Source organism: Jaculus jaculus, chromosome 17 (assembly GCF_020740685.1).
Source record: "Jaculus jaculus isolate mJacJac1 chromosome 17, mJacJac1.mat.Y.cur, whole genome shotgun sequence".
In the NCBI taxonomy this organism is placed as follows: Eukaryota; Metazoa; Chordata; class Mammalia; order Rodentia; family Dipodidae; genus Jaculus; species Jaculus jaculus.
Genome location: NC_059118.1, coordinates 43911186 through 43935669, shown reverse-complemented (window position 1 = coordinate 43935669; position 24484 = coordinate 43911186).

The following is a 24484-nucleotide window of genomic DNA, read 5'->3' as shown; positions in this document are numbered from 1 at the left end:
AGCAAATAATGATAACTTGATCTCTTCCTTTCCAATTTGCATCCCTTTTATGTGTGTCTCTTGCCTTATTGCTATGGCTAAAACTTCCAAAACTATATTAAATAAAAGTGGGGACAGTGGACACCCTTGTCTTGTTCCTGATTTTAGTGGAAAACCTTCCAGTTTTTCCCCATTTGGCTTTAGGTTTCTCATAAATAGCCTTTATTATATTGAGATATGTTCCTTCTGTTCCCAGTCTATGTAGGACCCTTCTCATGAAGTGATGTTGGATTTTGTCAAATGCTTTCTCTGTGTCTAATGAGAAGATCATTTGATTTTTGTCCTTCAACCCATTTATGTAATGTATAACATTTATAGATTTGCGTATATTGAACCATCCCTGCATCTCTGGTATAAAACCAACTTGGTCAGGGTGAGTGATCTCTTTGATATACTCTTGAATTCTGTTTGCCAATATTTTGTTGAGAATTTTTGCATCTATGTTCATGAGGGAGATTCATCTGTAATTTCCTTTCTTGTTCTATCTTTGCCTCATTTTTGTATCAGGGTGATGCTGGCCTCATAGAAGGAGTTTGGTAGAATTCCTCCTTTATCTATTTCCTGCAAAAGCTTAAGAAGCAATGGTGTTAGCTCATCCTTAAACGTCTGTTAAGATTCAGCAGTGAATCCATCCGGGCCTGAGCTTTTTGGAGTCGGGAGATTATTGATAACAGTTCGGATCTCCGTGTTTGTGATTGGTCTATTTAAGTGATTAATCTCATTTTCATTTAATTTAGCTAGGTTACATAGATAAAGGAAATCATCCATTTTCTTCAGATTTTCATACGTTGTGGAGTATATGCTTTTATAGTATGTTCCTATGATTTTCTGGATATCTCGGGAATCTTTTGTGAGGTTACCTTGTTCATCTCTTATTTTATTAATTTGTGTCTCTTCTCTCTTCCTTTTGGTCAGATTTGCTAAGGGTTTATCAGTCGTGTTTATTCTTTCAGAAAACCAACTCTTTGTTTCATTACTTCTTTGGATTTTTCTTTTTGTTTCTATTTTATTAATTTCTGCCATAATCTTTATTATTTTTCCCGTCTACTGATTTTTGGTTTACCTTGTTCCTCTTTTTGCAAGGCGTTAAGTTGAAGCATTAGGTCGTTTACTTGCGACCTTTCTAATCTCTTAATATAGGCACGTAAGGCTTTAAATTTACTTCTTAGAACTGCCTTCATTGTGTCCCAGAGGTTTTGGTATGTTGTATTCTCATTATCATTTGACTCTATAAATTTTTTGTTTTCCTTTGTGATTTTCATTGACCCATTCATCATTTAGTAGTATATTGTTTAGTTTCCATGATTTTGTGTATGCTCTATAGCCTTTCTTGCTATTGATTGTAGTTTAATTCCATTGTGGTCAGATAGAATGCAAGAATACAAGGAATGATGTCAATTTTACTGAAATTGTTCAGACTTGCTTTGTGTCCTAACAAATTGTCTATTTTACAGAATGTTCCAAGTGCTGCTGAAAAGAATGTGTTTTCTGCTGCCTTTGGATGAAATGTCCTGTATATATCAGTTAAGTCCATTCCTTCTATGACCTCATTTAGTCCAGATGCCTCTCTGTTTATTTTTTCCCAGGATGACCTGTCAATTGATGAGAGTGGGGAGCTAAAGTCACCCACCACCACTGTGTTTGGTGTTATCTGTGACCTTAGTTCTAATAGTGTTTGTTTGACGAATTTGGGAAGCCCCATGTTAGGTGCATATATGTTTAGGATTGTAATGTCCTCCTGTTGAAGTTTGACCTTAATCAATATAAAGTGACCTTCCTTATCTTTTTGACTAACGTCAGACTAAAGTCTACCCTGTCTGATATTAGGATAGCAATCCCTGCTTGTTTTCTTGGCTCATTTGCTTGAAACACCGGCTTCCAACGTTTCATCCTAAGATAATGTCTATCCTTTGTAGAAAGGTGAGTTTCTTGGAGACAACGAATTGTAGGATCCTGTTTTATAACCCAGTCTGCAAATCTATCTCTTTTCGTTGGGGCATTGAGGCCGTTGATATTAAGAGATATTATTGAATGGTGTGTATTTATGTTTGCCATTTGTGTGTGTGTGTGTGTGTCTCTGGTTCTACCTGTGCTCTCTTCTGTTAACTAGTATTTGAGTATTGCTTGTTTTTTCTAGGTTCCTTGTATGTGTGCTTTTTCTTTTCTTCATCATGGAGGATTCTATCAAGTATTTTCTTTAGAGCTGGTTTTGTCTTCAAATACTCCTTTAACCTGCTTTTGTCATGGAATGACTTTCTTTCTCCATCTATTTGAATGGATAACTTTGTAGGATAAAGTATCCTTGGTTGAAAGTTGTTATCTTTCAGAACTTGGAATATATCATTCCAAGCTCTTCTGGCTTTAAAAGTTTGTGTTGAATAATCTGCTGTAATAAAGATGGGCTTGCTTTTGTAGGTAACTTGAGTTTTCTCTCTAACTGCTTTCAATATTTTTTCTTTGGTGTGTGTGTTTGGAAGTTTGATTATAATATGGCGAGGAGAGGTTCTTTCTGGGTTTTGTCTGGCTGGGGTTCTAAAGGCTTCCTCTATCTGCATTGGCACCTCTTACCAAATTTGGGTGAAATTTTCCTCTATGATTTTGTTTAGACGCCTACTATGCCTCTGGAGTGGAGTTCTTCTCCTTCTACTATGCCCTGAATTCTTATATTGGATGTTTTCAGAGTGTCCCGAATATCTTGAAATTCCCACTCATACTTTTCTATGTTTGTCTTTGTCTTTGACTGTGGTAGATCTGCCACTTAGTCTTCTGTCCTCTCTTTCATCCATTAAAATGGTGAGATATTCTATGTATTTATTTTGTATCCTGCTGCATTGCTGTAGGTTTTGTTCAGCTCTAACAGCTTGCTAGTAGTGTCTTTGGGGTCCATTATGTATAGAATCATGTCATCTGCAAATAATGATAACTTGATTTCTTCCTTTCCAATTTGTATCCCTTTTATGTGTGTCTTGCCTTATTGCTATGGCTAAGACTTCCAAAACTATTTTAAATAAAGGTGGGTACAGTGGACACCCTTGTCTTGTTCCTGATTTTAGTGGAAAACCTTCCAGTTTTTCCCCACTTGGCTTTAGGTTTCTCATAAATAGCCTTTATTATATTGAGATATGTTCCTTCTGTTCCCAGTCTCTGTAAGACGTTTATCATGAAGTGATGTTGGATTTTGTCAAATGCTTTCTCTGTGTCTAATGAGATGATCATGTGATTTTTGTCCTTCAACCCATTTATGTAATGTATAACATTTATAGATTTGCGTATATTGAACCATCCCTGCATCTCTGGTATAAAACCTAATTGGTCAGGGTGAATGATCTTTTTGATATACTCTTGAATTCTGTTTGCCAATATTTTGTGGAGAATTTTTGTATCTATGTTCATAAGGGAGATTCGTCTGTAATTTTCTTTTTATGTTCTATCTTTGCCTCGTTTTGGTATCAAGGTGATGCTGGCCTCCTAGAAGAAGTTTGGTAGAATTCCTTCTTTATCTATCCTGGAAAAGTTTAAGAAGCAATGGTGTTAGCTCATCCTTAAACGTCTGTTAAGATTCAGCAGTGAATCCATCAGGGCCTGAGCTTTTTTAAGTTGGGAGATTATTGATAACAGTTCGGATCTCCGTGTTTGTGATAGGTCTATTTAAGTGATTAATCTCATTTTGATTTCATTTAGCTAGGTTATATAGATAAAGGAATCATCCATATCCTTCAGACTTTCATACTTTGTGGGGTATATGCTTTTATAGTATGTCCCTATGATTTTTTGGATATCTCTGGAATGTGTTGTGATGTTACCTTGTTCATCTCTGATTTTATTAATTTGTGTCTCTTCTCTCTTTCTTTTGGTCAGATTTGCTAAGGATTTATCAATCTTGTTTCTTCTTTCAAAGAACCAAGTCTTTTTTTCATTACTTCTTTGGATTGTTCTTTTTGTTTCTCTTTCATTAATTTCTGCCCTAATCTTTATCATTTCTTCTCGTCTACTGAATTTTGGTTTGCCTTGTTCTTATTTTTCCAAGGCTTTAAGGCGAAGCATTAGGTTGTTTACTTGCGACCTTTCTCATCTCTTAATATAGGCACTTAAGGCTATAAATTTACCTCTTAGAACTGCCTTCATTGTGTCCCAGAGATTTTGGTATGTTGTGTTGTCATTATCATTTTACTGTATAATTTTTTTTTTACTTTGTGATTTTCATTGACCCATTCATCATTAATAGTATATTCTTTAGTTTCCATGATTTTGTGTATGCTCTATAGCCTTTCTTGCTACTGATTTGTAGTTTAATTCCATTGTGGTCATATAGAATGCAAGGAATGATTTCAATTTTCCTGAATTTGTTAAGATTTGCTTTGTGTCCTAACAAATGGTCTATTTTACAGAATGTTCCATGTGCTGCTGAAAACAATGTGTATTCCGCAGCGTATTGGATGAAATGTCCTGTGTATGTCTGTTAAGTCCAATCCTTCTATGACCTCATTTAGTCCAGATGCCTCTCTGTTTATTTTTTCCCGGGATGACCTGTCAATTCATGAGAGTGGCGTGTTAAAGTCACCCACCACCACTGTGTTTGGTGTTATCTGTGACCTTAGTTCTAATAGTGTTTGTTTGACGAATTTGGGAAGCCCCCTGTTAGGTGCATATATGTTTAGGATTGTAATGTCCTCCTGTTGAAGTGTGCCCTTAATCAATATAAAGTGACCTTCCTTATCTTTCTTGACCAACGTCGGACTATAGTCTACCCTGTCTGATATTAGGATAGCAACCCCTGCTTGTTTTCTAGGCTCATTTGCTTGAAACACCGGCTTCCAACCTTTCACCCTAAGATAATGTCTATCCTTTGTAGAAAGGTGAGTTTCTTGGAGACAACGAATTGTAGGATCCTGTTTTTTAACCCAGTCTGCAAATCTATGTCTTTTCATTGGGGCATTGAGGCCGTTGATATTAAGAGATATTATTGAAAGGTGTGTATTTATGTTTGCCATTTGTGTGTGTGTGTGTGTGTGTTTCTGGTTCTACCTGTGCTCTCTTCTGTTAACTAGTATTTGAGTATTGCTTGTTTATACTAGGTTCCTTGTATGTGTGCTTTTCTTTTCTTCATCATGGTGGATTCTATCAAGTATTTTCTGTAGAGCTGGTTTTGTCTTCAAATACTCCTTTAACGTGCTCTTGTAATGGAATGACTTTCTTTCTCCATCTATTTGAATGGATAACTTTGCAGGATAAAGTATCCTTGGTTGACAGCTCTTATCTTTCAGAACTTGGACTATATCATTCCAAGTTCATCTGGCATTAAATGTTTGTGTTGCATAATATGCTGTAATAATGATGGCCTTGCTTTTGTAGGTAACTTGAGTTTTCTCTCTAACTGCTTTCAGTATTTTTTCTTTGGTGTGTGTGTTTGGAAATTTGATTACAATATGGCGAGGAGAGGTTCTTTCTGGGTGTTGTCTGGCTGGGGTTCTAAAGGCTTCCTGTATCTGCATTGGCACCTCTTACCCAGTTTGGGGGAAATTTTCGTCTATCATTTTGTTGAAGATGCCTACTATGCCTCTGGAGTGGAGTTCTTCCCCTTCTACTATGCCCTGAATTCTTATATTGGATGTTTTCATAGTGTCCCGAATATCTTGAAATTCCCACTCATACTTTTCTTTTTTTTTTAATTTTTTTTTTTATTTATTTATTTGAGAGCGACAGACACAGATCGAAAGACAGATAGTGGGACAGAGAGAAAATGGGCGCGCCAGGGCTTCCAGCCTCTGCAAACGAACTCCAGATGCGTGCGCCCCCCTGTGCATCTGGCTAACGTGGGACCTGGGGAGCCTAGCCTTGAACCGGGGTCCTTAGGCTTCACAGGCAAGCGCTTAACCACTAAGCCATCTCTCCAGCCCCCACTCATACTTTTTTATGTTTGTCTTTGTCTTTGACTGTGGTAGATCTGCCACCTAGTTCTGTTCTGTCTTTCATCCATTCTAATGGTGAGATTTTCTGTGTATTTATTTTGAATCCTGCTGCATTGCTGTAGGTTTTCTTCAGCTCCAAAAGCTTGCTAGTAGTGTCTTCAGGGTCCTTTATGTATAGAATCATGTCATCTGCAAATAATGAAAACTTGATCTCTTCCTTTCCAATTTTTATCCCTTTTATGTGTGTCTCTTGCCTTATTGCTATGGCTAAGACTTCCAAAACTATATTAAATAAAAGTGGGGACAGTGGACACCCTTGTCTTGTTCCTGATTTTAGTGGAAAACCTTCCAGTTTTTCCCCATTTGATTTTAGGCTTGTCATAAATAGCCTTTATTATATTGAGATATGTTCCTTCTATTCCCAGTCTCTCTAAGACCTTTCTCATGAAGTGATGTTGGATTTTGTCAAATGCTTTCTCTGTGTCTAATGAGATGATCATGTGATTTTTGTCCTTCTTCCCATTTATGTAATGTATAACATTTATAGATTTGCGTATGTTGAACCATCCCTGCATCTCTGGTATAAAACCTACTTGGTCAGGGTGAATGATCTTTTCGATATACTCTTGAATTCTGTTTGCCAATATTTTGTGGAGAATTTTTGCATCTATGTTCATGAGGGAGATTCGTCTGTAATTTTCTGTTTTTGTTCTATCTTTGCCTCGTTTTGGTATCAAGGTGATGCTGGCCTCATAGAAGGAGTTTTGCAGAATTCCTTCTTTAACTATTTCCTGGAAAACATTAAGAAGCAATGGTGTTAGCACATCCTTAAACGTCTGGTAAGATTCAGCAGTGAATCCATCAGGGCCTGAGCTTTTTGAGTTGGGAGATTATTGATAACACTTCGGAACTCCGTGTTTGTGATATTTCTATTTAAGTGATTAATCTCACTTTGATTTAATTTAGCTAGGTTGTATAGATAAAGGGAATCATCCATTTCTTTCAGACTTTCATACTTTGTGGAGTATATGCTTTTATAGTATGTCCCTATGATTTTTTGGATATCTCTGGAATCTGTTGTGATGTTACCTTGTTCATCTCTGATTTTATTAATTTGTGTCTCTTCTCTCTTTCTTTTGGTCAGGTTTGCTAAGGGTTTATCAATCATGTTTATTCTTTCAAAGAACCAACTCTTTGTTTCATTACTTCCTTGGATTTTTCTTTTTGTTTCTATTTCATTAATTTCTGCCCTAATCTTTATTATTTCTTCCCGTCTACTGATTTTCGGTTTGCCTTCTTCTTCTTTCCGAGGCTTTAAGGCGAAGCATTAGGTTGTTTACTTGCGACCTTTCTAATCTCTTAGTATAGGCACTTTAGGCTATCAATTCACCTCTTAGAACTGCATTCATTGTGTCCCAGAGATTTTGGTATGTTGTGTTCTCATTATCATTTGACTCTCTAAATTTTTTGTTTTCCTTTGTGATTTCTTCATTGACCCGTTCATCATTTAGTAGTGTATTGTTTAGTTTCCGTTATTGTGTGTATGCTCTATAGACTTTCTTCGTTCTGATTTGTAGTTTAATTCCATTGTGGTCAGATAGAATACAAGGAATGATTTCAATTTTCCTCAATTTGTTAAGACTTGATTTGTGTCCTAACAAATGGTCTATTTTACAGAATGTTCCGTGTGCTGCTGAAAAGAATGTGTATTCTGCAGCCTTTGCATGAAATGTCCTGTATATATCTGTTACGTCCATTCCTTCTATGACCTCATTTAGTCCAGATGCCTCTCTGTTTATTGTTTCCCGGGATGACCTGTCAATTGATGAGAGTGGGGTGTTAATGTCACTCACCACCTCTGTGTTTGGTGTTATCTGTGACCTTAGTTCTAATAGTGTTTGTTAGACGAATTTGGGAACCACCCTGTTTAGGTGCATATATGTTTAGGATTGTAATGTCCTCCTGTTGAAGTGTGCCCTTAATCAATATAAGGTGACCTTCCTTATATTTCTTGAATAAGGTCGGACTAAAGTCTACCCTGTTGATATTAGGATAGCAATCCCTGCTTGTTTTCTAGGCTCATTTGCTTGAAACACCGGCTTCCAACCTTTCACCCTAAGATAATGTCTATCCTTTGTAGAAAGGTGAGTTTCTTGGAGACAATGAATTGTAGGATCCTGTGTTTTAACCCAGTCTGCAAATCTATGTCTTTTCGTTGGGGCATTGAGGTCGTTGATATTAAGAGATATTATTGAAAGGTGTGTATTTATGTTTGACATTTGTGTGTGTGTGTGTGTTTCTGGTTCTACCTGTGCTCTCTTCTGTTAACTAGTATTTGAGTATTGCTTGTTTTTCTAGGTTCCTTGTATGTGTGCTTTTCCTTTTCTTCATCATGGAGGATTCTATCAAGTATTTTCTGTAGAGCTGGTTTTGTCTTCAAATACTCCTTTATCATGCTTTTCTCATGGAATGACTTTATTTCTCCATCTATTTGAATGGATAACTTTGCAGGATAAAGTATCCTTGGTTGACAGTTGTTATCTTTCAGAACTTGGACTATATCATTCCAATCTCTTCTGGCTTTAAAAGTTTGTGTTGAATAATCTGCTGTAAAAATGATGGGCTTGCTTTTGTAGGTAACTTGAGTTTTCTCTCTAACTGCTTTCAATATTTTTTTTTTGGTGTGTATATTTGGAAGTTTGATTATAATATGGCGAGGAGAGGTTCTTTCTGGGTTTTGTCTGGCTGGGGTTCTAAAGGCTTCCTGTATCTGCATTGGCACCTCTTTCCCAATTTGGGGGAAATTTTCTTCTATGATTTTGTTGAAGACGCCTACTATGCCTCTGGAGTGGAGTTCTTCTCCTTCTACTATGCCCTGAATTCTTATATTGGATGTTTTCATAGTGTCTTGAATATCTTGAATTTCCCACTCATACTTTTCTATGTTTGTCTTTCTCTTTGACTGTGGTAGATCTGCCACCTAGTCTTCTGTCCTCTCTTTCATCCATTCTAATTGTGAGATTTTCTATGTATTTATTTTGTATCCTGCTGCATTGCTGTAGGTTATGTTCAGCTCTAACAGCTTGCTAGTAGTGTCTTTAGGGTCCATTATGTATAGAATCATGTCATCTGCAAATAATCATAACTTGATCTCTTCCTTTCCAATTTGTATACCTTTTATGTGGTCTCTTGCCTTATTGCTATGGCTAAAACTTCCAAAACTATATTAAATAAAAGGGGGGACAGTGGACACCCTTCTTGTTCCTCATTTTACTGGAAAACCTTCCAGGTTTTCCCCATTTGGCTTTAGGCTTGTCATAAATAGCCTTTATTTTATTGAGATATGTTCCTTCTGTTCCCAGTCTCTGTAGGTCCTTTATCATGAAGTGTGTTGGATTTTGTCAAATGCTTTCTCTGTGTTTAATGAGATGATGATGTGATTTTTGTCCTTCTTCCCATTTATGTAATGTATAACATTTATAGATTTGCGTATGTTGAACCATCCCTGCATCTCTGGTATAAAACCTCCTTGGTCAGGGTGAATGATCTTTTTGATATACTCTTGAATTCTGTTTGCCAATATTTTGTGGAGAATTTCTGCATCTATGTTCATGAGGGAGATTCGTTTGTAATTTTCTTTTTTTGTTCTATCTTTGCCTCGTTTTGGTATCAAGGTGATGCTGCCTCGTAGAAAGAGTTTGGTAGAATTCCTTCTTTATCTATTTCCTGGAAAAGCTTAAGAAGCAATGGTGTTAGCTCATCCTTAAACGTCTGGTAAGATTCAGCAGTGAATCCATCCGGGCCTGAGCTTTTTTGAGTTGGGAGATTATTGATAACAGTTCGGATCTCCGTGTTTGTTATAGGTCTATTTAAGTGATTAATCTCATTTTGATTTCATTTAGCTAGGTTATATAGATAAAGGAAATCATCCATTTCCTTCAGAGTTTCATACTTTGTGGAGTATATGCTTTTATAGTATGTCCCTATGATTTTTTGGATATCTCTGGAATCTGTTGTGAGGTTACCTTGTTCATCTCTGATTTTATTAATTTGTGTCTCTTCTCTCTTTCTTTTGGTCAGATTTGCTAAGGGTTCATCAATCTTGTTTAGTCTTTCAAAGAACCAGCTCTGTGTTTCATTACTTCTTTTGATTGTGCCTTTTCTTTCTATTTCATTAATTTCTGCCCTAATCTTTATTATTTCTTCCCGTCTCCTGATTTTTGGTTTGCGTTGTTCTTCTTTTTCCAAGGCTTTAAGGTGAAGCATGATGTCGTTTCCTTGCGACCTTTCTAATCTCTTAATATAGGCACTTAAGGCTATGAATTAACCTCTTAGAACTGCCTTGTGTCTCAGAGATTTTGGTATGTTGTGTTCTCATTGTCATTTGACTCTATAAATTTTTTGATTTCCTTTGTGATTTCTTCATTAACCCATTCATCATTTATTAGTGTATTGTTTAGTTTCCATGATTTTGTGTATGCTCTATAGCCTTTTGTGCTAATGATTTGTACTTTAATTCCATTGTGGCCACATAGAATGCAAGGAATGATTTCAATTTTCCTGAATTTGTTAAGATTTGCTTTGTGTCCTAACAAATGGTCTATTTTACAGAATGTTCCATGTGCTGCTGAAAAGAATATGTATTCTGCAGCCTTTGGATGAAATGTCCTGTATATATCTGTGAAGTCCCCGCGTTCTATGACCTCATTTAGTCCAGATGCCTCTCTGTTTATTTTTTCCTGGGATGACCTGTCAATTGATGAGAGTGGAGTGTTAAAGACACCCACCACCACTGTGTTTGGTGTTATCTGTGACCTTAGTTCTAATAGTGTTTGTTTGACGAATTTGGGAGGCCCCATGTTAGGTGCATATATGTTTAGGAATGTAATGGCCTCCTGTTGAAGTGTGCCCTTAATCAATATAAAGTGACCTTCCTTATCTTTTTTGACTAACGTCGGACTAAACTCTACCCTCTCTGATATTACGATAGCAACCCCTGCTTGTTTTCTAGGTCCATTTGCTTGAAACACCGTCTTCCAATCTTTCACCCTAAGATAATGTCCATCCTTTGTAGAAAGGTGAGTTTCTTGGAGACAACGAATTGTAGGATCCTGTTTTTTAACCCAGTCTGCAAATCTATGTCTTTTTGTTGGGGCATTGAGGCTGTTGATATCAAGAGATATTATTGAAAGGTGTGTATATTTGTTTGCCATTTGTGTGTGTGTGTGTGTGTGTTTCTGGTTCTACCTGTGCTCTCTTCTGTTAACTAGTATTTGAGTATTGCTTGTTTTTTCTAGGTTCCTTGTATGTGTGCTTTTCCTTTTCTTCATCATGGAGGATTCTATCAAGTATTTTCTGTAGAGCTGGTTTTGTCTTCAAATACTCCTTTAACCTGCTTTTCTCATGGATTGACTTTCTTTCTCCATCTATTTGAATTTATAACTTTGCAGGATAAGGTATCCTTGGTTGACAGTTGTTATCTTTCTGAACTTCGACTATATCTCTCCAAGCTCTTCTGGCTTTAAAAGTTTGTGTTGAGTACTCTGTTGTAATCCTGATGGGCTTGCTTTCGTAGGTAACTTGAGTTTTCTCTCTAACTGCTTTCAATAGATTTTCTTTGGTGTGTGTGTTTGGAAGTTTGATTCTAATATGGCGAGGAGAGGTTCTTTCTGGGTTTTGTCTGGCTGGGGTTCTAAAGGCTTCCTCTTTCTGCATTGGCACCTCTTTCCCAATTTGGGGGAAATTTTCTTCTATGATTTTGTTGAAGACGCCTACTATGCCTCTGGAGTGGAGTTCTTCTCCTTCTACTATGCCCTGAATTGTTATATTGGATGTTTTCAGAGTGTCTCGAATATCTTGAAATTCCCACTCATACTTTTCTATGTTTGTCTTTCTCTTTGACTGTGGTAGATCTGCCACCTATTCTTCTGTCCTGTCTTTCATCCATTCTAATGGTGAGATTTTCTGTGTATTTATTTTGTATCCTGCTGCATTGCTGTAGGTTTTGCTCAGCTCTAACAGCTTGCTAGTAGTGTCTTTAGGGTCCTTTATGCATAGAATCATGTCATCTGCAAATAATGATAACTTCATCTCTTCCTTTCCAATTTGTATCCCTTTTATGTGTGTCTCTTGCCTTATTGCTATGGCCAAGACTTCCAAAACCATATTAAATAAAAGTGGGGACAGTGGACACCCTTGTCTTGTTCCTGATTTTAGTGGAAAACCTTCTTCTTAGATTGGCGGCATGTGGAAAAAATGGAACCCTTCTTCACTGCTGGTGGGAATGCAATCTGGCCCAGCCATTATGGAAAACAGTGTGGAGGGTCCTAAAACAGCTAGAGATTGATTTACCATATGACCCAGCTATAGCGCTCCTAGGCATATATCCAAAGGACTCATCTCATTTCCTTAGAAGTACATGCTCAACCATGTTTATTGCTGCTCAATTTATAATAGGTGGGAAATGGAACCAGCCTAGATGTCCCTCAACAGATGAGTGGATAATGAAGATGTGGTACATTTATACAATGGAGTTCTACTCAGCGGTAAAGAAAAATGAAGTTATGAAATTTGCAGAAAAATGGATAGACCTGGAAAGTATTATACTAAGTCAGGTAACCCAGGCCCAGAAAGCCAAGTGCCACATGTTCTCTCTCATATGTGGATCCTAGCTACAGATGACTGGGCTTCTGCATGAGAATGAAAATACTTAGTAGCAGAGATAGTTTTCATTAGAAAATGATGCTAGTACATAACTGGCTAACATCACATTGCATTCACTGTTACTTTTCCAGGGGATAAGTTCTTCCTAGACAACAGGTTTACGGAATGTTGAATTGAACATTACTATTCATTGGGAAGTGTTCAGTTAGAAAACAGGACTATGCAACATTGAATACAGGCTTAGTTACGAAAGCGGATTTGTTTACAGTAGAGAACAGGAGAGAACAACATGACATTAACGATGAGTTTTCAATGAGAAACAAAAGAATCCAAGATAACCTACTCTTTTTTTTTTTTAATTTTTATTAACATTTTCCATGATTATAAAATATATCCCATGGTAATTCCCTCCCTCCCCACCCCCACACTTTCCTGTTTGAAATTCCATTCTCCATCATATTACCTCCCGAATACAATCATTGTAATTACATATATACAATATCAACCTATTAATTATCCTCCTCCCTTCCTTACTCCACCCTTTATGTGTCATTTTCAAATTACTGGCCTCTGCTACTAAGATAGAATCTCAATATAGTTTTAATCTGCATTTCCCTGATGACTAGTGACGTAGAACATTTTTTTAGATGCTTATATGCCATTCGTATTTCTTCCTTTGAGAACTCTCTATTTAGCTCCTTAGCCCATTTTTTGATTGGCTTGTTTGATTCCTTATTATTTAACTTTTTGAGTTCTTTGTATATCCTAGATATTAATCCTCTATCAGATATATAGCTGGCGAAGATTTTTTCCCATTCTGTAGGTTGCCTCTTTGCTTTTTTCACTGTGTCCTTTGCTGTGCAAAATCTTTGTAATTTCATTAGGTCCCAGTGGTTAATCTGTGGTTTTATTGCCTGAGCAATTGGGGTTGTATTCAGAAAGTCTTTGCCAATACCAATATGTTGAAGGGTTTCCCCTAGTTTTTCCTCTAGCAGTTTCAAAGTTTCCGGTCTGATGTTAAGGTCTTTAATCCATTTGGACTTAATTCTTGTGCATGGTGAAAGAGAAGAATCTATTTTCATCCTTCTGCAGATATTTATCCAGTTTTCAAAACACCATTTGCTGAAGAGGCTGTCTCTTCTCCAATGAATATTTTTGGCATTTTTATCGAATATCAGGTGGCTATAGCTAATTGGGCTTACATCTGGGTCCTCTATTCTGTTCCACTGATCTACATGTCTGTTTTTGTGCCAGTACCATGCTGTTTTTGTTATTATGGCTCTGTAGTATAGGTTAAAATCAGGTATGGTGATACCACCAGCCTCTTTTTTATTGCTCAGTATTATTTTAGATATTCGAGGTATGTTGTGATTCCAAATGAATTTTTGAATTGTTTTTTCTATTTCCATGAAAAAAGCCTTTGGAATTTTGATGGATAGCATTAAATGTGTAGATTGATTTAGGTAAGATTGCCATTTTCACAATATTGATTCTTCCAATCCAGGAACAAGGGATGTTTCTCCACTTTCTAGTGTCTTCTGCAATTTCTCGCTTGAGTGTTTTAAAGTTCTCATTATATAGATTCTTTACTTCCTTGCTTAGGTTTATTCCAAGGTATTTTATTGTTTTTGATGCAATTTTGAATGGGAGTGATTCTCTGATTTCATCCTCTGTGTGTTTGTTGTTAGCATATATGAAGACTACTGATTTCTGTGTATTTATTTTGTATCCTGCTACATTGCTGCAGGTTTTGATCAGCTCTAACAGCTTGCTAGTAGAGTCTCTAGGTTTTAGTTAGGAAAGCAGATTTGTTGACAGTAGAGAACAGGAGAGAACAACATGACATTCATGATGAGTTTTCAATGAGAAACGAAAGAATCCAAGATGTCCTACTCTTTGAATTCCTTGGGATTTTTCAATAGCAACTGATCCTACTAGACAACCGGTGAATGAAACTGTCAATTACGCTTACTTTAAGATGGGCATTGAGCTTCCTAGAGAATACGATCATAGAACGTTGAATTCCCACCTACTTTTCAAAGAGAGTTGTTTATTGTGCACAGTTTTCAAAGGGAAACATTCTCAGTATTCACACCGTTCCAGGCCGTTGAATTCATGTTCGTTTTCAACAGGAAATGTTCCAAACATACAACTTCTGATAGAACTTTGAAATCAATCTTAGATTACCATAGGAATGTTGTCTGTACTGAAATTACAGAACACTGAATTCGCTGTTAGTCTTCAGTGAGAAACGTTCATTTCAAACAGCGGGACTACAGAACCTTGAATTCAGGGATAGATTGGAATGGGCAATTGAATGTTATACACAATTGAATCACAGATCTGGAATTTCCTCTTAGTTTTCTTCCACAACCTATGTTGGTATAGAAGAGCTTCTATCCTTTCAGTTCATGTTTAGTTTTCATTAGAAAATGACACTAGTACCTAACCGGCTAACATCACATTGCATTCACTGTTAGTATTCCAGGGGATAAGTTCTTCCTATACAACAGGTTTACGGAACGTTGAGTTGAACATTACTATTCATTTTGAAATGTTCACTTAGGAAACAGGATTATGCAACATTGAAACAGGCTTAGTTAGGAAAACGGATTTGTTTACAGTAGAGAACAGGAGAGAACAACATGACATTCACGATGAGTTTTCAATGAGAAACAAAAGAATCCAAGATGTCCTACTCTTTGAATTCCTTGGGATTTTTCAATAGCAACTGATCCTACTACATAACCGGTGAATGAAACTGTCAATTACGCTTACGTTAAGACGGGAATTGAGTTTCCTACAGAATAAGATCATAGAATGTTGAACTCGCACCTACTTTTCAAAGGGAATTTTTTATTGTGCACAGTTTTCAACGGGAAACATTCTCAGTATTCACATAGTTCCAGGCCTTTGAATTCATGTTCCTTTTCAACTGTAAGTGTTCCGAGCATACAACTTCTGATAGAACTTTGAAATAAATCTTAGATTACCATATTAATGTTGTCTGTCAAGAAATTACAGAACACTGAATTCGCTGTTAGTCTTCAGTGAGAAACGTTCATTTCAAACAGCGGGACTACAGAACTTTGAATTCAGAGAAAGATTGCAAAGGGCAATTGAATATTATACACAATTGAATCACAGAACTTGATTTCTCTGTTAGTTTCTTACACAACCTATATGGTATTGAAGCCACTTCTAATCTTTTCAGTTCATGCTTAGTTTTCATTAGAAAATGACACTGGTACATAACCGGCTAACATCACATTGCATTCACTGTTACTTTTCTAGGGGATAAATTCTTCCAAGACAACAGGTTTACGGAACGTTGAATTGAACGTTACTATTCATTGGGAAATGTTCACTTAGAAAACAGGACTATGCAACATTGAATGCAGGCATAGTTAGGAAAGCAGATTTGTTTACAGTAGAGAACAGGAGAGGACAACATGACATTCACGATGAGTTTTCACTGAGAAACGAAAGAATCCAAGATGTCCTACTCTTTGAATTCCTTGGGATTTTTCAATAGCAACTGATCCTACTAGACAACGGGTGAATGAAACTCTCAATTACGCTTACTTTAAGATAGGAATTGACCTTCCTACAGAATATGATCATAGAACGTTGAATTCGCACCTACTTTTCAAAGAGAATTGTTTATTGTGCACGGTTTTCAAAGGGAAACATTCTCAGTATTCACACAGTTCCAGGCCTTTGAATTCATGTTCGTTTTCAACAGGAAATGTTCCGAGAATACAACTTCTGATAGAACTTTGAAATCAATCTTACATTACCATAGGAATGCTGTCTGTAATGAAATTACAGAACACTAAATTCGCTGGTAGTCTTCAGTGAGAAAAGTTCATTTCATACAGCGGGTCTACAGAACTTTGAATTCAGGGATAGGTTGCAAAGGGCAATTGAATATTATACACAACTGAATCACAGAACTGGACTTTCTCTGTTAGTTTTCTTGCACAACCTATGTTGGTTTTGAAGCAGCTTCTAATCTTTCCAGTTCATGCTTAGTTTTCCTTAGAAAATGACGCTAGTACATAACTGGCTAACATCACATTGCATTCACAGTTACATTTCCAGGGATAAATTCTTCCAAGACAACAGTTTTACGGAACGTTGAATTGAACATTACTATTCATTGGGAAATGTTCACTTAGAAAACAGGACTATGCAACGTTGAATGCAGGCATAGTTAGTAAAGCAGATTTGTTTACAGTAGAGAACAGGAGAGGACAACATGACATTTATGATGAGTTTTCAATGAGAAACGAAAGAATCCAAGATATCCTACTCTTTGAATTCCTTGGGATTTTTCAATAGAAACAGATCCTACTAGATAACCGGTGAATGAAACTGTCAATTACGCTTACTTTAAGACGGCAATTGAGCTTGCTACAGAATACGATCATAGAATGTTGAATTCACACCTACTTTTCAAACAGAATTTTTTATTGTGCACAGTTTTCAAAGGGATTCATTCTCAGTATTCACACAGTTCCAGGCCTTTGATTTTCATGTTCGTTTTCAACAGGATATGTTCTGAGCATACAACTTCTGATAGAACATTGAAATCAATCTTAGTTTACCATAGGAATGTTGTCTGTAATGAAATTACACAACACTGAATTAATTCTCTGTTAGTCATCAGTGACAAACGTTCATTTCAAACAGCGGGACTACAGAACTTTGAACTTAGAGATAGATTGCAAAGCGCAATTGAATATTATACACAATTGAATCACAGAACTGGTCTTTCTCTGTTAGTTTCTTACACAACCTATATGGTATTGAAGCCACTTCTAATATTTTCAGTTCATGGTTAGTTTTCATTAGAAAATGACGCTGGTACAAAACCGGCTAACATCACGTTGCATTCACTGTTACTTTTCCAGGGGATAATTTCTTCCTAGAAAACAGGTTTACGGAACGTTGAAATGAACATTAGTACTCATTGGGAAATGTTCACTTGGAAAACAGGACTAGGCAACATTGAATACAAGCTTGGTTAGGAAAGCGGATTTGTTTACAGTAGAGAACAGGAGAGGACAACATGACATTCACAATGAGTTTTCAATGAGAAATGAAAGAATCCAAGATGTCCTACTCTTTGAATTCCTTGGGATTTTTCAATAGCAACTGATCCTACTAGATAACCGGTGAATGAAACTGTCAATTACGCTTACTTTAAGACGGGAATTGACCTTCCTACAGAATATGATAATAGAACGTTGAATTCGCACCTACTTTTCAAAGAGAATTGTTTATTGTGCACAGTTTTCAAAGGGAAACATTCTCAGTATTCACACAGTTCCAGGCCTTTGAATTCATGTTCGTTTTCAACAGGAAATGTTCCGAGAATACAACTTCTGATAGAACTTTGAAATCAATCTTAGATTACCATAGGAATGTTGTCTGTTATGAAATTACAGAACTCTGAATTCGCTGTTAGTATTCAGTGAGAAACGTTCATGTCAAACAGCGGGACTACAGAACTTTGAATTCAGGGATAGATTGCAAAGGGCAATTGAATATTATACACAACTGAATCACAGAACTGGACTTTTTCTATTAGTTTTCTTGCACAACCTATGTTGGTATTGAAGTAGCTTCTAATCTTTTCACTTCATGGTTAGTTTTCATTAGAAAATGATGCTGGTACATAACCGGCTAACATCACATTGCATTCACTGTTACTTTTCCAGGGGATAAGTTCTTCCTAGACAACAGGTTTACGGAACGTTGAATTGAACATTACTAGTCATTGGGAAATTTTCACTTAGAAAACAGGACTATGCAACACTGAATACAGGCTTAGTTAGAAAGCGGATTTGTTTACAGTAGAAAACAGGAGAGAACAACATGACATTCACGATGAGTTTTCAATGAGAAATGAAAGAATTTAAGATGTCCTACTCTTTGAATTCCTTGTGATTTTTCAATAGCATGTGATCCTACTACATAACCGGTGAATGAAACTGTCAATTACACTTACTTTAAGATAGGAATTGACATTCCTACAGAATACGATCATAGAACGTTGAATTCGCACCTACTTTTCAAAGAGAATTGTTTATTCTGCACAGTTTTCAAAGGGAAACATTCTCAGTATTCACATACTTCCAGGCCTTTGAATTCATGCTCGTTTTCAACAGGAAATGTTCCAAGCATACAACTTCTGATAGAACTTTGAAATCAATCTTAGATTACCATAGGAATGTTGTCTGCAATGAAATTACAGAACAGTGAATTCGCTGTTAGTTTTCAGTGAGAAACGTTCATTTCAAACAGCGGGACTACAGAACTTTGAATTCAGGGATAGATTGCAAAGGGCAATTGAGTATTATACACATCTGAATCACAGAACTGGACTTTCTGTGTTAGTTTTATTGCAGAACCTATGTTGGTATTGAAGCAGCTTCTAATCTTTTCACTTCATGCTTAGTTTCTTAGAAAGTGACGCTAGTATATAACCGGCTAACATCACATTGCATTCACTGTTACTTTTCCAGGAGATAAGTTCTTCCTAGACAACAGGTTTACCGAACGTTGAATTGAACATTACTGTTCATTGGGAAATGTTCACTTAGAAAACAGGACTATGCAACATTGAATACAGGCTTAGTTAGGAAAGCGGATTTTAAAGTAGACCACAGGAGAGAACAACCTGACATTCACGATGAGTTTTCAATGAGGAACGAAAGAATCAAGATGTCCTACTCTTCAATTCCTTGGGATTTTTCAATAGCACCTGATCCTACTAGATAACCAGTGAATGAAACTGTCAATTACGCTTATGTTAAGGCGGGAATTGAGCTTGCTACAGTATAAGATCATAGAATGTTGAATTCGCACCTACTTTTCAAAGAATTTGTTAATTGTGCAGTTTTCAAATGGAAACATTCTCAGTATTCACACAGTTCCAGGCCTTTGATTTCATATTCGTTTAAAACAGGAAAAGTTCTGAGCATACAACTTCTGATAGAATTTTGAAATCAAATTTAGATTACCATAGGATTGTTGTCTGTAATGAAATTACAGAACACTGCATTCGCTGTTATTCTTCAGTGAGAAACGTTTATTTCAAACAGCAGGACTACAGAACTTTGAATTCAGGGTTTGATTGCAAAGGGCATTTGAATATTATACACAAATGAATCACAGAACTGGACTTTGTTCGTTTTCTTGAACAACGTATGTTGGTATTGAAGCAGCTTCTAATCTTTTCAGTTCATGGTTACTTTTCATTAGAAAATGACGCTGGTACATAACCGGCTAACATCACATTACATTCACTATTACTTTTCCAGGGGATAAGTTCTTCCTAGACAAAAGGATTACGGAACGTTGAATTGAACATTACTATTCATTTGGAAATGTTCACTTAGGACACAAGACTATGCAACATTGAATACAGGCTTAGTTAGGAAAGCGGATTTGTTTACAGAAGAGAACAGGAGAGAACAACATGACATTCACGATGAGTTTTCACTGAGAATCGAAAGAATACAAGATGTCCTACTCTTTGAATTCCTTGGGATTTTTCAATAACAACTGATCCTACTAGACAACTGGTGAATGAAACTGTCAATTACGCTTACTTTAAGACGAGAATTGACCTTCCTCCAGAAAAGATCATAGAACATTGAATACGCACCTACTTTTAAAATTTAACTGTTTATTGTGCACAGTTTTCAATGGGAACCATTCTCAGTATTCACACAGTTCCAGGCCTTTGAATTCATGTTCGTTTTCAACAGGAAAAGTTCTGAGCATAAAAATTCTGATAGAACTTTGAATTCAATCTTAGATTACCATAGGAATGTTGTCTGTAATGAAAATACAGAACACTGAATTCGCTGTTAGTCTTCAGTGAGAAACGTTCATTTCAAACAGTCGGACTACAGAACTTTGAATTCAGAGATGGATTGCAAAGGGCAATTGAATATTATACACAATTGAATCACAGAACTGGACTTTCTCTGTTAGTTTTCTTGCACAACCTATGTTGGTATTGAAGCAGCTTCTAATCTTTTCAGTTCATGCTTAGTTTTCATTAGAAAATGACGCTAGTACATAACCGGCTAACATCACATTGCATTCACTGTTACTTTTCCAGGGGAAAAGTTCTTCCTAGACAACAGGTTTACGGAACGTTGAAATGAACATTAATATTCATTGGGAAATGTTCACTTAGAAAACATGACTATGCAACATTGAATACAGGCTTAGTTACGAAAGCGGATTTGTTTACATTAGAGAACAGGAGAGAACAACATGACATTCACGATGAGTTTTCAATGACAAACAAAAGAATCCAAGATATCCTACTCTTTGAATTCCTTGGGATTTTTCAATAGCAACTGATCCTACTACATAACCGGTGAATGAAACTGTCAATTACGCTTACTTTAAGACCAGAATTGAGCTTCCTAAAGAATATGATCATAGAACGTTGAATACGAACCTACTTTCAAAAGATAATTGTTTATTGTGCACAGTTTTCAATGGGAAACATTGTCAGTATTCACACAGTTCCAGGCCTTTGAATTCATCTTCGTTTTCAACAGGAGAAGTTCCGAGCATACAACTTCTGATAGAACTTTGAAATCAATCTTAGATTACCATAGGAATGTTGTTTGTAATGAAATTACAGAACACTGAATTCGCTCTTAGTCTTCAGTGAGAAGTGTTCATTTCAAACAGCGGGACAACAGAACTTGGAACTCAGGGATAGATTGCAAAGGGCAATTGAATATTATACACAATTGAATCACAGAACTTTACTTTCTCTGTTAGTTTTCTCGCACAACCTATGTTGGTATTGAAGCAGCTTCTCATCTTTTCAGTTCATGCTTAGTTTTCATTAGATAATGACGCTGGTACATAACCGGCTAACATCACATTGCATTCACTGTTACTTTTCCAGGGGATAAGTTCTTCCTAGACAACAGGTTTATGGAACGTTGAAATGAACATTACTATTCATTTGGAAATGTTCACTTAGGTAACAGGACTATGAAACATTTAATGCAGGCTGAGTTAGGAAACGGATTTGTTTACAGTAGAGAACAGGAGAGAACAACATGACATTCACGATGAGTTTTCAAGGAGAAACGAAAGAATCGAAGATGTCCTACTCTGAATTCCTTGGGATTTTTCAATAGCATCTGATCCTACTAGACAACCGGTGAATGAAATTGTCAATTACACTTATTTAAGACGGGAATTGACCTTCCTACAGAATATGATCATAGAACGTTGAATTCGCAGCTACTTTTCAAAGAGAATTGTTAATTGTGCACACTTTTCAAACGGAAACATTCTCAGTATTCACACAGTTCCAAGCCTTTGAATTCATGCTTGTTTTCAACAAGAAACGTTCCGAGCATACAACTTCTGATAGAACATTGAAATCAATCTTAGATTACCATAGGAATGTTGTCTGTAATGAAATTACAGAACACTGAATTCGCTCTTAGTCTTCAGTGAGAAACGTTCATTTCAAACAGCGGTACTACACAACTTTGAATTCAGAGATGGATTGCAAAGGGCAATTGAATATTATACACAACTGAATAACAGAACTGGACTTTCTCTGTTATTTTTCTTGCAGAACCTATGTTGGTATTGAAGCAGCTTCTAATCTTTTGGGTTCATGCTTAGTTTTCATAAGAAAATGACGCTAGTACTTAACCGGCAAACATCACATTGCATTCACTGTTACTTTTCCAGGGGATAAGTTCTTCCTAGACAACAGGTTTACGGAACGTTGAATTGAACATTACTATTCATTGGGAAATGTTCACTTAGAACACAAGATATGCAACATTGAATACAGTCTTAGTTAAGAAAGCGGATTTGTTTACAGTAGAAAACAGGAGAGAACAACATGACATTCACGATGAGTTTTCAATGAGAAATGAAACAATCCAAGATGTCCTACTCTTTGAATTCCTTGTGATTTTTCAATAGCAACTGATCCTACCAGATAACTGGTGAATGAAACTGTCAATTACTCTTACTTTAAGACGGGAATTGAGCTTCCTACAGAATACGATCATAGAACGCTGAATTCGCACCTACTTTTCAAGAGAATTGTTTATTGTGCACAGTTTTCAAGGGGAAACATTCTCAGTATTCACACAGTTCCAAGCCTTTGAATTCATGTTCGTTTTCAACATGAAATGTTCCGAGAACAAAACTTCAGATAGAACTGGGAAATCAATCATAGGTTACCATAGGAATGTTGTCTGTAATGAAATTACACAACACTGAATTCGCTGTTAATCTTCAGTGGGAAACGTTCCTTTCAAACAGCGGGACTACAGAACTTTGAATTCACGGATAGATTGCAATGGGCAATTGAATATTATACACAATTGAATCACAGAACTGGACTTTCTCTGTTAGTTTTCTTGCACAACCTATGTTGGTATAGAAGCAGCTTCTAATCTTTTCACTTCATGCTTAGTTTTCATTAGAAAATGACGCTGGTACATAACCGGCTAACATCACATTGCATTCACTGTTACTTTTCCAGCGGATAAGTTTTTCCAGACAACAGGTTTATGGAACGTTGAATTGAACATTACTGTTCATTGGGAAATGTTCACTAAGAAAACAGGACGATGCAACATTGAATACAGGCTAAGCAGGAAAGCGGATTTGTTTACAGTAGAGAACCGGAGAGAACAACATTACATTCACGATGAGTTTTCAATGAGAAACGAAAGAGTCCAAGATGTCCTACTCTTTGAATTCCTTGTGATTTTTCAGTAGCAACTGATCCTAACAGATACCCGGTGAATGAAACTGTCAATTATGCTTACTTTAAGACGGGAATTGAGCTTCCTACAGAACACGATCATAGATCGTTGAATTCGCAGCTACTTTTCAAAGAGAATTGTTAATTGTGCACGCTTTTCAAATGGAAACATTCTCAGTATTCACACAGTTCCAAGCCTTTGAATGCATGCTCGTTTTCAACAAGAAACGTTGCGAGCATACAACTTCTGATAGAACATTGAAATCAATCTTAGATTACCATAGGAATGTTGTCTGTAATGAAATTACAGAACACTGAATTCACTGTTAGTCTTCAGTGAGAAACGTTCATTTCAAACAGCTGGACTAAAGAACATTGCATTCAGAGATAGATTACAAAGGGCAATTGAATATTATACACAACTGAATCACAGAACTAGACTTTCTCTTTTAGTTTTCTCTCACAACCTATGTTGGTATTGAAGCAGCCTCTAATCTTTTCAGTTCATGCTTAGTTTTCATTAGAAAATCACGCTAGTACATACCCGGCTAACATCACATTGCATTCACTGTTACTTTTCCAGGGGATAAGTTCTTCCTAGACAACAGGTTTACGGAACGTTGAATTGAACATTAATATTCATTGGGAAATTTTCACTTAGAAAACAGGACTATGCAACATTGAATACAGGCTTAGTTAGAAAGCGGATTTGTTTACAGTAGAAAACAGGAGAGAACACCATGACATTCACGATGAGATTTCAATAAGAAACGAAAGAATCCAAGATGTCCTACTCTTTGACTTCCTTGTGATTTTTCAATAGCAACTGATCCTACCAGATAACCGGTGAATGAAACTGTCAATTATGCTTACGTTAAGACGGGAATTGAGCTTCCTACAGAACACGATCATAGAACGTTGAATTCGCACCTACTTTTCAAAGAGAATGTTTTTTTTTTGCACAGTTTTCAAAGGGAAACAATCTCAGTATTCACACAGTTCCAGGCCTTTGAATTCATGTTCGTTTTCAACAAGAAATGTTCTGATCATACAACTTCTGATAGAAGTTTGGAATCAATTTTAG